The sequence below is a fragment of the Marmota flaviventris genome, chromosome 3 (assembly GCF_047511675.1).
Source record: "Marmota flaviventris isolate mMarFla1 chromosome 3, mMarFla1.hap1, whole genome shotgun sequence".
Classification (NCBI taxonomy): Eukaryota; Metazoa; Chordata; class Mammalia; order Rodentia; family Sciuridae; genus Marmota; species Marmota flaviventris.
The window spans coordinates 153172811-153190668 of NC_092500.1; positions in this window are offsets into that span (position 1 = coordinate 153172811).

Here is a 17858-nt window from a genome sequence, read left to right on the forward strand (position 1 = left end):
ACCACAGCACTAGGCTATTGCTTCTATTCTAGTAAAAAAAAAAAAAAACACCAGATTTTATGTGAGGATTTTAGGTAAGGATTACTTTTATAATACCTAATTGCACCTACAGAACTTTATTATGTTGTATAAGATTTTTGTTTAGAATAATGAAAGCTCTTCAGTGACAGGAACACAATAAACATTTATGGAATGAATTTTTTTATTTCTGATAGTTTCTTGAATTTATTTCATATATCTAACTGCTTTTCATATGATGATTTTCTTCTGATTCTTATAATTACTCTTTCATAATTCTGATCTTCTATAATAATGCTAAATAATAAAGAGAACAAGAGCAAGTAAACATAAAGGTGACAATGGAAAATGTTTGGGTTTTCTCCTGATTTTCATAGTAATCCCTCTATTGAGGGATTTACTGTCAAACATGATGTTGTAACACCCCTTTCCTGAGAAATCAGAAATACACCTACTTGGCGACTGACCGGCGGAGCAGGCCCAGCGGCCTGCCGGCGTGGTAGACACATCGCCCCAATTGGAGGAGGAGCATAGCCTTCGCCCGCCCCTACAAGGGAGACTTTGCAACTATACAAGAGCAATATAAATATATAGGGGGAAAATTCAATAACACAACAGTTTCACCAAGCAGAAAGAAACACGAGCAGTATGAAAAGACAAGGAAAGAAAGGACCACAAGCAATGCAGGTCAACTCAACTTTAGAAGAGGCAATAACTGCAGCAGATGGAATGTCAGATAAAGAATTCAGGATTTACATGCTTCAAATGATCTAGAGTCTTAAGGAAGACATTAGACAGCAAAATCAGACAATGAAAGATCACTTCGACAATGAATTACATAAACAAATCCAAGAAGCAAAGGATCAACTATATAGGGAGATAGAGGTTATAAAAAACAAACAAACAGAAATCCTAGAAATGCAGGAAGCAATAAACCAACTTAAAAACTCAAATGAGAATACTCAGAGCAGAGTAGAACACTTAGAAGATAGAACATCAGACAATGAAGACAAAGTATTTCAACTTGAAAAGAACATAGACAGCTCAGCGAGACTGTTAAGAAACCATGAGCAGAACATCCAAGAAATTTGGGATAACATTAAGAGACCAAACTTAAGAGTCATTGGGATACAGGAAGGTATAGAGGTCCAAACCAAAGGAATGAGCAATCTATTCAATGAAATAATACGAGAAAACTTCCCAGACTTGAAGAATGAGACAGAATCCCAAATCCTAGAAGCCTACAGGACACCGAATGTGCAAAATCATAAGAGATCCACACCTAGACACATTATAATGAAGATGCCCAACATACAGAATAAGGAGAGAATTTTAAAAGCTTCAAGAGAAAGGAAGCAGATTACATTTAGGGGTAAACCAATCAGGATAACAGCTGATCTTTCAACACAGACTCTGAAAGCTAGAAGATCCTGGAACAACATATTTCAAACACTGAAAGAAAATGGGTTCCAACCAAGAATTGTGTATCCAGCGAAATTAAGCTTCAGGATGGAAGATGAAATTAAAACCTTTCAGGATACACAAAAGTTAAAAGAATTTGCAGCTAGAAAACCATCTCTACAAAACATTCTCTGCAAAACAGTACAGGAAGAGGAAATGGAAAATAACAATGAAAACCAACAGTGGGAGGTAGGACAGTAAAGGGGGGGAAATAATCAAAGAGGAAAAACAAACCATGTTAAGTAACATAAATAAACAAATACGGCTGGAAGAACAACCCATATCTCAATAATAACCCTAAATGTTAATGGCTTAAACTCACCAATTAAAAGACACAGGCTAGTAGAATGGATAAAAAAAAAAAAGATCCAACAATATGCTGCCTACAGGAGACGCATTTGATAGGAAAAGACATACACAGACTGAAGGTGAAAGGTTGGGAAAAATCATATCACTCATATGGACTTCGGAAACAAGCAGGAGTGTCCATACTCATATCAAATAAAATAGATTTCAAGCCCAAGTTAATCAAAAGGGATAAAGAGGGACACTACATACTGCTCAAGGGAACCATACACCAACAAGACATAACGATCATAAATATATATGCCCCAAACAATGGTGCAGCTATGTTCATCAAACAAACTCTTCACAAGTTCAAGAGTCTAATAGACCACCATACAATAATTATGGGAGACTTCAACACACCTCTCTCGCCACTGGACAGATCTTCCAAACAAAAGTTGAATAAAGAAACTATAGAACTCAATAATACAATTAATAACCTAGACTTAATTGACATATATAGAATATACCACCCAACATCAAGCAGTTACACTTTTTTCTCAGCAGCACATGGATCCTTCTCAAAAATAGATCATATATTATGTCACAGGGCAACTCTTAGACAATATAAAGGAGTAGAGATAATACCATGCATCTTATCTGATCATAATGGAAAGAAACTGGAAATCAACGATAAAAGAAGGAAGGAAAAATCATGCATCACTTGGAGAATGAACAATAGGTTACTGAATGATCAATGGGTTACAGAAGACATCAAGGAGGAAATTAAAAAATTCTTAGAGATAAATGAAAACACAGACACAACATATCGGAATCTATGGGACACAATGAAAGCAGTTCTAAGAGGAAAATTCATTGCCTGGAGTTCATTCCTTAAAAAAAAAAAAAAAACAACAAATAAATGATCTCACACTTCATCTCAAAATCCTAGAAAAAGAAGAGCAAAACAACAGCAAAAGAAGTAGAAGGCAAGAAATAATTAAAATCAGAGCTGAAATTAATGAAATTGAAACAAAAGAAACAATTGAAAAAATTGACAAAACTAAAAGTTGGTTCTTTGAAAAATAAACAAAATCGACAGACCCTTAGCCATGCTAATGAAGAGAAGAAGAGAGAGAACTCAAATTACTAGCATACGGGATGAAAAAGGCAATATCACAACAGACACTTCAGAAATACAGAAGATAATTAGAAATTATTTTGAATCCTTATACTCCAATAAAATAGAAGATAGTGAAGGCATCGATAAATTTCTTAAGTCATATGATCTACCCAGATTGAGCCAGGAGGATATAGACAACCTAAACAGACCAATATCAATCGAGGAAATAGAAGAAGCCATCAAAAGACTACCAACTAAGAAAAGCCCAGGACCGGATGGGTATACAGCAGAGTTTTACAAAACCTTTAAAGAAAAATTAATACCAATACTTTTCAAGCTATTCCAGGAAATAGAGAAAGAGGGAGAACTTCCAAATTCATTCTATGAGGCCAACATCACCCTGATACCTAAACCAGACAAAGACACTTCAAAGAAAGAAAACTACAGACCAATATCTCTAATGAATCTAGATGCAAAAATCCTCAATAAAATTCTGGCGAATCGGATACAAAAACATATCAAAAAAGTTGTGCACCATGATCAAGTAGGATTCATCCCTGGGATGCAAGGCTGGTTCAATATACGGAAATCAATAAATGCTATTCACCACATCAATAGACTTAAAAATAAGAACCATATGATCATCTCCATAGATGCGGAAAAAGCATTCGACAAAGTACAGCATCCCTTTATGTTCAAAACTCTAGAAAAACTAGGGATAACAGGAACATACCTCAATATTGTAAAAGCAATCTATGCTAAGCCTCAGGCTAGCATCATTCTGAACGGAGAAAAATTGAAGGCATTCCCTCTAAAATCTGGAACAAGACAGGCATGCCCTCTCTCACCACTTCTGTTCAACATAGTTCTCGACACACTGGCCAGAGCAATTAGACAGACAAAAGAAATTAAAGGCATGAAAATAGGAAAAGAAGAACTTAAATTATCACTATTTGCAGATGACATGATCTTATACCTAGCAGACCCAAAAGGGTCTACAAAGAAACTATTAGAGCTAATAAATGAATTCAGCAAAGTGGCAGGATATGAAATCAACACGCATAAATCAAAGGCATTCCTGTACATCAGCGACAAATCCTCTGAAATGGAAATGAGGACAACCACTCCATTCACAATATCCTCAAAAAAAAACAAAAACTTGGGAATCAACCTAACAAAAGAGGTGAAAGACTTATACAATGAAAACTACAGAACCCTAAAGAGAGAAATAGAAGAAGATCTTAGAAGATGGAAAAATATACCCTGTTCATGGATAGGCAGAACCAACATCATCAAAATGGCGATATTACCAAAAGTTCTCTATAGGTTTAATGCAATGCCAATCAAAATCCCAACGGCATTTCTTGTAGAAATAGAGAAAGCAATCATGAAATTCATATGGAAAAATAAAAGACCCAGAATAGCAAAAACAACTCTAAGCAGGAAATGTGAATCAGGTGGTATAGCGATACCAGACTTCAAACTATACTACACAGCAATAGTAACAAAAACAGCATGGTACTGGTACCAAAACAGGCGGGTGGACCAATGGTACAGAATAGAGGACACAGAAACCAATCCAGAAAATTACAACTATCTTATATTTGATAAAGGGGCTAAAAGCATGCAATGGAGGAAGGATAGCATCTTCAACAAATGGTGCTGGGAAAACTGGAAATCCATATGCAACAAAATGAAACTGAATCCCTTTCTCTCGCAATGCACAAAAGTTAACTCAAAATGGATCAAGGAGCTTGATATCAAATCAGAGACACGGCGTCTGATAGAAGAAAAAGTTGGCTCCGATCTACATAATGTGGGGTCGGGCTCCAAATTCCTTAATAGGACACCCATAGCACAAGAGTTAATAACTAGAACCAACAAATGGGACTTACTCAAACTAAAAAGTTTTTTCTCAGCAAGAGAAACAATAAGAGAGGTAAATAGGGAGCCTACATCCTGGGAACAAATCTTTACTCCTCACACTTCAGATAGAGCCCTAATATCCAGAGTATACAAAGAACTCAAAAAATTAAACAATAAGAAAACAAATAACCCAAGCAACAAATGGGCCAAAGACCTGAACAGACACTTCTCAGAGGAGGACATACAATCAATCAACAAGTACATGAAAAAATGCTCACCATCTCTAGCAGTCAGAGAAATGCAAATCAAAACCACCCTAAGATACCATCTCACTCCAGTAAGATTGGCAGCCATTAGGAAGTCAAACAACAACAAGTGCTGGCGAGGATGTGGGGGAAAGGGTACACTTGCACATTGCTGGTGGGACTGCAAATTGGTGCGGCCAATTTTGAAAGCAGTATGGAGATTTCTTGGAAAGCTGGGAATGGAACCACCATTTGAACCAGCTATCCCCCTTCTCGGTCTATTCCCTAAAGACTTAAAAAGAGCATACTACAGGGACACTGCTACATCGATGTTCATAGCAGCACAATTCACAATAGCAAGACTGTGGAACCAAACTAGATGCCCTTTAATAGACGAATGGATAAAAAAATGTGGCATTTATACACAATGGAGTATTACTCTGCATTAAAAAATGACAAAATCATAGAATTTGCAGGGAAATGGATGGCATTAGAGCAGATTATGCTAAGTGAAGCTAGCCAATCCCTAAAAAACAAATGCCAAATGTCTTCTTTGATATAAGGAGAGTAACTAAGAACAGAGTAGGGAGGAAGAGCATGAGAAGAAGAAGATTAACATGAAACAGGGATGAGAGGTGGGAGGGAAAGGGAGAGAGAAGGGAAATTGCATGGAAATGGAAGGAGACCCTCAAGGTTATACAAAATTACATACAAGAGGAAGTGAGGGGAAAGGGGAAAATAATACAAGGGGGAGAAATGAATGACAGTAGAGGGGGTAGAGAGAGAAGAGGGGAGGGGAGGGTAGGGGAGGGGGGATAGTAGAGGATAGGAAAGGCAGCAGAATACAACAGACACTAGTATGGCAATATGTAAATCAATGGATGTGTAACTGATGTGATTCTGCAATCTGTATACGGGGTAAAAATGGGAGTTCATAACCCACTTGAATCAAAGTGTGAAATATGATATGTCAAGAACTATGTAATGTTTTGAACAACCAACAATAAAAATTTTAAAAAAAAGAAAGAAATACACCTACTCATGTTAATGTCAAGAAGACTAGAGGGTTGTGATGTGGCTCAGTGGTAGAGCACTTAGCTAGTGTGCATGAGGTCCTAGGTTTGATTTCCAACACTGAAAAAGAAGAAGGAGAATATGGAGAAGACTATTAACCTGTTTATCTTTGTTAATGCTGTTTAAAATATCTGATATTACACATTAACGAAAGCTTTTTAGAGGTAAACATATTTTGATATAATAGAATATTTTGGAACAGTTTGTGAAACCCATCTTCAACTTTCTAGTTTCAATTTATAAAGATGTTTTGAATGAAGAAAAATCCAAAAACTGATTTCTCACTTCCTAAATTGTACAGACACACCACAAGTGTTGGTTTCTGCCCAATTTGTTGTTTGTTTTGTTTTGTTTTGTTTTTTCAGTAGAGAAGTTCACTTTCAGTTCTGTGCATGTTGTCTATTGCTTGGTATAAAAACTCATATCCAAATGCCTGTTTTTAATATCGAAGATAAAACCTGCTTAAATTGTAGGGATGTTAGTTATATACATTAATTGCAGAACATAAAATGGGTATGAAGAAAAAAAATTAATATTTCTTGTCATCTCATTGCTCAAAGACAAAAGGCAAGATAAATGTCCATCCATTTATCTGTCTTTTTATTTAAGTACATTTAGGATGCTGTTGCATTTAAATGCCCTGCTCCCTTCTCCCTATAATGTGTATTTTTGCATGTTATTATATATTCTTGAAAATCATGAACTTTGCATCTGTGACAATCTATCCAAAGAACATGACAAACTTTATTTTACTATTGAATATTTAGGTTACTTCTAGTGATTATTTGTATGAGCAACACTGTGAAGAAAAATAAGTACATAAATCTTTATGTGAGAATCATTTATCATTCCTCCCACAGGGAAGAACATAAGAAACTTTGAGATCAAAGCACAGGACCCTGCAAGTTCATGGGATTGCTTCATTATTCACTGGCATTAAATCAAAGTATTCTGAGGTCCCACCTCTTTTAGTTTTTGCAAATTATAAACATAGGCACACTGTTATCTTCATTATTAAAAGTCACCAGAAAGAAATTTTGCCTAGTCATGATATCAGAGAAAGACTAGCCTTGATCAATTTTTTTTTTTTTTTGCAAGAGTGTCATGGTCCAAACACTGATTAGTTCTAGAGAGACCCTGAAGAACACATTGTCAACAGTCCTCATAATCTAATAGCAGTCATGTTTGGAAAAGAGATTGTATTGCAGGGAAGGGCCATTAATATTGCCAACAGCTAAATTATATGCTGCTTATCCTTTTAATCTTGCAATTCTTCTCTCCCTGGACCTTCATGTTCCTGAAGAAATGATAATGTCAAGGACAGTGTGTGGAGATCAGAAGAGGAAGAGGTGGGGAACATGTCTTATTACTTGAAGAAATTTATCAGTGAGATAAGATAGACCCATTGCTGGGGAGTTTCCAAATTTATTGTTTACCAATTGATTCATCTTAGAATTGAGCTGTAAAACTTCAGGGCAAAGGATGCTCTTGGTTACCAAATCTGTTTGCCTACCAGGGCAGCACCATATACTTCCAAAACTTTATAGGCCTCCCCTAAATGACTCACAGAACAGGAATTTCGCCTCCTCTCATGGGAGATTATTTTGTGGCCTCTTAAATATGGTCCATTGTGAAAGTCTTCCTGATGACACGATGTTTGTTTTCTTTTCCTGATCTCACTCATGACCCTTAGATAATGCCAGAAGACCACCTTCACAATCCCTCTTCTTCTTTGGGGCTTCTACCTTCAATTATCTGCAAACAGCTATCTTCTCCCCAGCCCCACGCACATGCACACACTCCTTAGCTCTTCAGCCAACCTACACATGTAAGTCTTTTAATCTTTCTCCATTCATCAAAACCTCTAGCTGGTTAATCATTTTAGCTCCTCTAATAAGCAGTGAATTTTGAAGGGGGATTATGGTTTCCCTGTCAAGCTTTTCTCATGTCAGCTGTAACCCTTCTTCTCAGCTACATGCCAGATTTCTGTATGCCAATAGCCATTCATCAACAGAAATGAGGTTTTTCTGGAATGCTGTGTTCTATAGTTTAAAATATATATATATATATATATATATATATATATATATATATATATATATATATATATATACATACATACATATATATATCCCTCCTGCCCATAACTCATTTCTAGGGTGAATCAATATTTATATGAACTATAAGAAGGAAGAAAAGTATGAAAAGAAAATCTGGGTCTACCCTAAACTGTCAGCCGACTGAAAAACTTTTCAACTACATGAAAATTTCAAAAATAATGCTTCCTTTAAACATGAATTGTGAAATAATAAAAGAGAGTTAAGCACCTTTGGGTAAAAGAAGCATTGAAGGGAGTTGAATGAAAAGAGACTCCCTTCTGGTTCTTCAACCATTCTCTGGTAGCTTCCATAGTCCGCACCCATCAAGATCCAGGTTTAGTTCCATTTCCTGCAGTGCAGCTGCCCTCTCCTCCATACCTAGAGTTTGCTGTCTGTTATAATGTGTTTTCACACTACTCATTTATTTTACATTTGATGGTTTCACTTCACTATTGATTTGCAAACACCATATGAAATGTTTCTTCACTACCTCCCCAAAGAACCAGTACATGGCTGTTCATGAAGTGACTGTTTAATACTTCCTGACTCCAGCTGCCCCCTCATGAGAGAGCTCCAAAACTGAAAATTCTTTAAGCATTTGTAAAAGATTACATTTAGATTTAAGTAGAAATAGCTCCACATTTAAGTTTCAAAAACTGCTCTCCTATGACTCAGTTTCTGTTATTGAAGAAGAACAAAAGCTAGCAAAGCCTCCAGATGCACATTATATCTGGTGTATCCAAACTTTCTTTTTATGTTTCCTGGAATTAGGTCTATATCTCTTATCACCCATAAAACTCAGGCATTTTTTTCTTTGTTCTGCTACTACTCCATTCTTTTTACCTTCTGCAGCAACTTCTGCTCTGCATTCCTTTACTCTTTCTCCCTCAAGAATTAAAAATATGAAGACATCCATCCAAATTGTTATAAAACCTACTAGTCAAAGATCAACATCATTAGTCATCGTACAACATGTCAGAAGGTCATGACAAATCATCTTCATCAGCAAAGTACTGTTCCTTATCATTTGCTGTAAACCCTGGATGTGCTGTTCTTCACTTTACATCTTTAACAATTGAACAATTAGTCTGAAGTTCAAGTAACCTTCTGCAGAAGACCCACAGATTGGTGAACCACAGGTAGGTATAAATTCTCTAGTAAAAAAAAAAGATAAATCTCTTTTCAAATCTGTTTTCCTTTTTTCATTGTCACAGAATTCTAAAACACAATTCTGTGTTTCTTGCAGAAGCTCCTGACTAAGGATGGCATCGGACATCCTGAATGACATTTTAAACTCTCTAGGGATATCTCCCAGCCAAACTCTAAAAACTCCTGCTGGTACAAATAAAAGACCAGACCCCAAATTCACTCAGGTGAACATCACAAGCAGCAACTATAGGACCCAAAACATTATATGGACCTCAGTAGCTTCCTACTTGATTGAAAATGTAAGCCTTATGCAAGGGCATTAAAGATGCTTGCTCCTGGAATTAGTATCACTATAAAGAAAGGATCCGTAGACACAGAACAACTTCTAAGTTATGGGGCAAATTTACAGGCACTTAACAGTCATCTTTAGGCACTCCAAGCAGGCCTTTGCCTACTGTTTTCATTCTTATTCACTTCAGATGATCTACGCCTCTTTGCTAAGTTTGAGTTAATAATCCAAGTGTGGTATAGCCAAATAAGCTGGAATTTGAAGTTGGCAGACTCAGTTGAAATTCTGGGTTCATTTATGTTATTTTGGACAAGTTACTTTATTTTTCTAATCGCTTTTTCCTTCCTTGCATAATGAGGATAGAATTGACCTCAATTACATATTACTTTGCAGTAAAAGCTCTAAATCAGGTTTGTCTCTCACCATTGGCACTTTTTATCGGAGTACCCTTGGGCAAACAGAACTTCTTTTACCCTCAGTTTCTCTGTCAATAAAGGAGACTAACAATAAGAAAGCTCATGTGAGATTTAAATGAATCATCTATAAGGACATTTGATTACACCTGATATATGCTGTGTACTGTTTAATAAATATATATTTCATTTTATTCTTAAATATGAGGCACAGAAATAGAGATTAATAACTCCAAGTAATTAAAATAACATGTCAGTTTCTAAAATCAATAGTCCCAAATACATTTTTACCATTCTATCTTCCCTAACTGTATTACTTTGGACATAATGCTTTAATCATTCAAATAAATATACATAAAAACATTGTCTTAGGAAAAAGAATCGTAAAACATCTGTTCATTAAGAATATATATTTTTCAGTTAAAAAAAAATATATTTTTTCTGTACATGCCATTAAAAAATGCCATAAAAAATTTCCAGAGAGTATCCATATAATAATGTATTAGTTCTTCTTAAGAAGTTTTTATTTTTAATTTTAGAGTTTAAAGTACATTACAAAAGGAAATATAAAGTAAGCCCTTTTCTCATGGTACTTTTGAGTAGTTAGTCTAGACAATTTTCCAAAAATAAATTTGAATCAAGTAGTCACCAACTACAATATATATTACAACTGGAATATGAGAGGGAACTGCTTCTGAAGGTTAAAAAAATCATTTCTCTCTTAAAAATCACCAAGACAAAATAATTATAGTGACTCCTACTTTGCTTTACTACCATAAAATTCTATGCTTGAAAGGAAACTTTGACCATATTTCACTTTTGCCAAATCCTCATTTTACCGTTGGTCTTAGGAAAAGGAGAAAAGCAACCACTAGAAAAGTATTTTGAAAGAAAATGAGTATCACAGGAAATGTGGCTCGACTCTTGTATAAATGGAGCAACAATGATACCAATTTATAAGCCACTAACTACATTTTAAATATGTTTTTTAAACTCAAAACAATGAAAGTATATTTAAAGAGTATAAAGAAAATATTAGTAAAATAGTTCATCTTTAAAATATCTAACTTAGAAATGAATCAGTAGACTGAACAAATCTTTGTAAATAAGAATGCCTCAGGCTGGGGCTGGGGCTCAGTGGTAGAGTGCTTGCCTAGTATGCATGAGGTGCTGGGTTCAGTCCTCAGCACTGCATAAAAACAAAATAAAGGTATTATGGCCACCTACAACGAAAAAGAAAAAATACAAAATAATTTAAAAAATGACTCTACATATATAGAGAAATATACATTAGTATCACCTTAAGTATCAATTCTTTTATGTCACTATGTCTTATCTTTTTACTGATACATAATAATCATATATACTTATGGAATACAGTGTGATATTTCAGCATATGTGTACAATTTATAATAATCAGACCAGGGTAATTGGTATCTTCCTCACCTCAAACATTTATCATTTCTTTGTGTTCAAAAAATCCAAAATTCTCTCTACTAGCAATTTTGAAATATATAATACCATTTTATTAACCCAACTCCAAAAATTCATCTTGAATTTACAGGTATATTTGGATTCTCAGGACCCACATATTCTCTCCAGAATAGCCCACGGAGTTTCTTCACTGCACCACACAAATCTACGACTTAGAACCAACAGGCACAACTATACTGGGAACTCCATTCTCTTATTTCTTGGAGACACTGACTCACTTCCTTAGTGTAAGTCGTTATTCTACAAACTTTCAGTAAAACTGGATTTCAAAAATAAACACAGGAAAACGTAGAGATAACGAACATAAAGATTAGTCTTTAAAATGAACTGGTTCTCTCATCTGACCCAATGTGAAAACTCCAAATAAGTCTGAACCCAGAATTGCTTACATTATGCCCCCAGGATATAGGGATTATTTAATTGCAAAATGTATAAGAGGGTACTTTAAACACACTGATAGATAAATACTAATGGTGATATCTTCACAAGTTCTTTTTAAGCACGGAGAATAAATGTTAAAAGAAAAAGAGAAAAGAAATATTCTGTTGCAGAATTATGTCCTTTTCTTTAGAAATGTGGTTGGACTTGCCCACTAAGATTAAATTCAGAATAATTACATAATCAGCATTTATGTTTACCAATAAGAAAAACTTTATTAATCTTAAATTAGTAGAATAAACCATTATTTTATTCCAGTTGCTACTGTTACCTTACACTAAGGTCAATACAAAAAAATTATCTTTTTGGTCAGTTAGCTAATCAGTCAGAACTGGAAAATTAATAGAATGATAGCCACATCCTCTTTACAGGAAAGTTTTGTTTCGCAGTGGGTAATGAATGAAATTATTTCAATAATATTTTAGGCTTTTTCCCTTATGGATACACAGCCAATGCTGTAGAACAATGCTTTCCAATAGGACTTTATGAAATGCTGAAATTGTTCAATATCTGTGTGACCCAAGCAATGACTTAAAAATGTGGTAAGCAATTAAGAAATCGAATTTTTAATTTTACCAATTTTTAATGCCTTGACTGGTAACTAAAGATAAAACCTTTAAAGAAAACAGGAAACCATCAATTTTTAATGACCCAAGGTGCCTTTTAACAGATGAATCGTGTAAAAATAAATGTGGTATACACACACACACACACACACACACACACACAATATTATTACTTAGCCATAAATAAGAATGAAACCATGGCGCTTGCCTGTAAATGGATGGAACTGGAGAACATCATGCCAAGTGAAATAAGTTAGTCCCCAAAAGTCAAATGTTTTCTTTGATATGCAGAAGCTAATCCAAAATGGGTGAGGGAGGGGAGAAAGAGAGAGAGAAATGTGAAAAAAAATGGAGAGAGAATTTCATCAGAATAAAGGAAAGATCAGTAAAATAGACAAAAGGGACCGAGGGGAGAAAGGAGGGATGAGAAAATGGAAGAAAAGTGGAATGGATATGACTGAACTTTCACATGTTCATATACATGAATATATAACACAGTGAATCCCAACATCAAGTACATTCACAAGACACTAATTTTTTTTAGAAAACTATAAATAAATTGAAGGAAAATCAGTAAGGTAGAGGGAGAGGAGCAGGAGGAGGGTGGGGAAGAAAGTTCTGGGGACTGAGAGTAAATTGTATTCCAAGCTTTTGTGATTTTTTTGTCAAAACGTATCTTAATGTTATATATAACTAAAAGGAATCAATAAAAAATTCTATTTCGTAGGCTAGAATTGTCATTATTAATAACTGTTAATATATGTTAATATAGGTCATGTAGTTGCAGAATTTAAAAGTCAATAAATGGAAAATCCTTTACTTGCCATTATTGTAAGTCAAATCAGTTAGTAGTCAAATTATATTTTTTCCTCATTTTCAAACACAACCACAATGCAAGGATTAAAGGTGTGTTAAATTCTTCTAAGATAAGACCTAGAGAACAGGGAGAAACTACCTCAGTTTGCTTAAGTTTGTCTTTTGAACCAAAGTCTATGGTTTATTTGACATTAAGAGAATTTCCCAGTGGTTGAACAATGTTAAATGGCTCATTCTTGAATTAACATAATTTGTACATCAGTAGGGTTTTTCCTTCCCTGAGATTTCCATAACTTAATGCATCATTGGAGCTGCTTGGGTGACATTAAAACAAACAATCCACCTCCCTCCTGGTTAGAGTTCTGCAAAAACGTTTACTTATCATTAAGGCAGGTCATGATGGGGGGGAGCTTGGCAGGTTTCATAGTTTCTTTAAAACAAGGATAAAACCTTAACGTAGAAAGTAACCTGGTGAAAGTAAAAAATTTTTTCCTTCTGTTTCTCTCATATCAAATGAGGATGCCTAATTTTATCTAATAGCCTCTGAAAGAGGGAAAATATTCATTCACAGCCCTTATCTGTGTGGAGCAGAGCCCGTGTTCCTGTGTAAGTTGATGGGGGTAGAGGAAGCAGAGGACATCCACTTTATGCTTCATACATGTGTGCATTGCTAAGATTGGGAGTTTTGGCAGGAGGTAAAGAGTGGAATTTTTTTGTTGTGGTTTTTCCAGATATACTAGCTTCATAGTTTTAGAAACTCTAATGATATATAATCTACAAATTCACAGTTGACAAGCAGTATAACGCTCTAAAAGCTTTCCATTCAATAACTCAGCACAACTTATATGTTGCTTTTCTGCTCTGTCTCTGTGTAGCATAAAGCAAACCTCAATCAACTGGGGCAACCACCCATTCTTTTTCAGGGGTGGAGCCTAGGGAAGCACATAGTACACCAAGGCCTGGAAAGGGTGACATCTGGTTTTTGATGTCAGTTATCCCACTGAAGCACATTCCAGAAAGTCCATTGTCCCAGCTGATCCTTATTCACCAGTGCACTCGGGTGCTGAGGTAGCCCTCATTCTTTGTTCCTGTGACTTCAGCTTTCTGAACTCGTCACGGTATTCCACCATGCTGGTCCACCTGCCCCTCAGGAATCTCCACAGGGCCATCTGTGGCTCTGCATGCCTCAATCAGACCTTTCATTCAGCCTGCCTGCTCTGCAATCCTGTCACCCTCTATGAGTCCTCTGTGCATTCAAATCCCACAACTCTATGTTTTTCTAGATCTCTATGAATCTAACTAGATCTGGGCATAGGACTTTTCTCCCTGGGATCTACCAAGATCTGTTCTTAAAAATACTTTCCCTTCTTTCTCTCCTCCGACTCTTCCATCCAGATAAATGTTTGTTGTTGTTGTTGTTTTATTTTTTACTATTCCTCAAATCTCTGCTGTCTTATGATTAGGCTTTTGGAAACTACAGTCAACAAGACTTTGATTCTGTGACATCTCAGAGACTAGAAGCAGTAAATTTGAATTTCCCCTTACCTAAAAGGGAAAGGTACAGATGGAAAGAATCTTCTGGATTACCAGAATGAAAGAAAAAAATTAAAAACCATAAAACATACAGATATTTCTCTCTGTAGGGTGTGGGGAGGATGTCAACCATAATGCTGCACTTGAAACCTACATAGACGAGGCCAATGCAAATTGTGGAGGTCAGTTTCCTCAGTAGACCTCCATCTGAATTCGTGCATGTCCTCCGAAGTGATTATGTAGGATTTCGAGATAATTAGATGATAAAACAATACTTTACATCTAAGCATCCTTCAGCAATAGCAAGTCATTGTCTCATCAGGTCCACATCAGGGATGCTGCAGAAGCTCCTACTCCAGCTACCACATCTCTTCCAAGGCCAATTGCAAGTGGTATTGCTTCCTCTACTACAAAGGAACACCAGGGAAGAATCTCCGGTGCTTTTAAAGAACTGACCCATTCTAAATTTGTTTTCTTAAGGGTGTGTTTTTTTGTCTGACTTCCCAGGTAGCATGGGAAGACAGGTTGTAGTCATATGACACTCCTCACCCACACACCCCTTCTCCACTTACTTTCTCTTGGCTTTTCCCTTTCAGTGGTCTAAGAAAAAAAAAAAATCTACCTTTGTGTTCCATGAATCTTTCTCCCTTAAAAATCTGTTATTAACCTCACTTCCAGGAAATATTTTCTTCATTCAATCAACAAAAATTATTGATTTCCTCCTTGTGCAGTGCCAGGCACTAATAATATTAAGAAATGAAAATGACAATCTTTCTCAGGAAGAGTTTATAGTCCAATGCTGGAAAATTTCTGCATTTATCTCTTCTCTTTCCTTTATTCTTCCACATACTATATACTTGTGTATTTCTTACAAATATTTTATAAAACTCTTTATACTTCCATACCACCAGCATCCCTAAGATGGTGTACATCCCTGACTTCTTCTCCTTCTCCAATATGGCGTCCACATCTATGTTATTTACTATTGACATTATCCATATTTTTACTAGATGATGCACACTGTTGCTAGAAAAAGGCAGCTTCAAAATCCAACATGTGATAGTGAATAGTTAATATTCCTATACAAACAAATGATTTAAAAATCTTTCATAGGGGCTGGGGTGTAGCTCAGTGGTAAAGTGCTTGCCTGGTATGCGTGAGGCCCTGGGTTTCATCCCCAGCTTTGGAAAAAAAAAAAACATTATAGCTATATTTATGAATTTGTCCTTTATAATAGCTTAATCAGGAGGAAAGGGGGTTTTAAAGCAAAGTCCAAACTTTCCAACATTGTTATTCATTCTGATTTTACTGAGTATTTTCACTTGTCCATGAAACATAATAATTATCATTTTCAGATCTCAATCTCAATTTTTTAATAAATTAGCAATTTTTAATTTTAAACAGGCAATTTTATAAGAACATTATTTGGTGTTCATTGACATAAAGGGGATACTTATCTAGGTTTGCTCATGTTATTAATTCAAATGCTGAAAAAATTACACATCTTCGTATGTACAAATACGTTGATAATTGCTCTTATTTTATTTTTAAAATAGGCCATAAAGACAGCTTTACACACATTTAAGAGCAAAAATCTTCTCCCCAAATATCCCAGGCTTCATCTAGTAATTCCTTTTCAACTCATTCCTATACCGTGAGAGAACACTAAGCTTAAATATATCTACAAGCAAGAATTTTATTATTCCTACTTCAAGAATATGCCCATGTTCCTAAAACATTTCTAGCAAACTACTGACATTTTGCTGCATAACAGTTTTCTACTTTGGCTTGAAGGTTTGACTCAGCTGATCTTTGGGAAAACACACGTGTGGTTTATTCACTTTGGAAATTATTCCAGAGTGAAGAGTGACCTCCAAAATAAAGCTTGTTCTAGCCGCACATAATATTTTCCCCAGAAGTGCCTATAAAGTCTACTAAAATAAGAAAGTGCTCATTATTTTTGATAAACAGTGAAGACTGGAAATTCATATTTCATTTTAGAACCAGAAGTGTGGAGCTGAGATACAGTAGCATGCTTTTTCTACACAGCATAATGGCCTATTATTTTACGAATTACTATTTACTTTGTGTCTGTAGCTTAACCCTGAGTAAATTCTACCTTTCTTCTTCTGCTAGCTAAGTGGAGGAAAAAAATTACCTCAAACCCTACCAAGTGTCAAAGCTGCCTTAAAATATTGGCATTTAAAGGAGGTATAATACCAGTAAGTCTGAAGCGATTAAGCGTCCTGAGTGAGGGTATACAGGACTGTGTTGTGTAGTTTGTGACAGAAATCTTAAATTAGTACTGTAACATGGAGGGTGTAACTTTCCTGCAGACTGCAAGAAAAAAAAAAGTGTTGTCAAACCCCCATGGGGTGATGCCACTTAGAAAGTATTGGTCTAATAAGGGGGCAAAGAGTATATGAGTTTCTCCAATTCTGATTTTTTTTTTTCCTGGTCCGAACTTTGAAGTTTTTAAAGCTTTGTTCTCTTCCTCTCTGCCAGGCCAATAAAAAGAATTATTATTACTACCACATTTGTGTCTCTTGGATTTTATTTTTGGCTAATGCAAGCACTTTTACAACCTGATCTTGGTTGAAGGAGCAATTAGAATTAAGGAGCCTTATCCAACAATTACAACACTTATTGCAATTATAATAGTAACTGAGCAAGTTGACGACTTACTGAGTTACCCAACGCTACATTTTTATTTTGCTTTTAAAAGTTATCAAAAGCTTGATGCTGGAGGTTTGTAATGACTTCGTGGTAGCCAGATTTGAAGTCTGAAGCCTTGTCTGCCACACTGCTAGCCATCAAAGGAGGCCTGTCCCACCAAGCTCTCTATTTTCACAACAGGATATCTGGTTTCTTTTATGAGGATACAGCTATGTTAATTTGGTTTAGTGGTTTGTTGGAGGTAAGCAGGCTCTTCACAGCACAAACACCAAAATCCCCTTAAAGCAGTTGCTTGTTAATAGCTGGGGTCTGA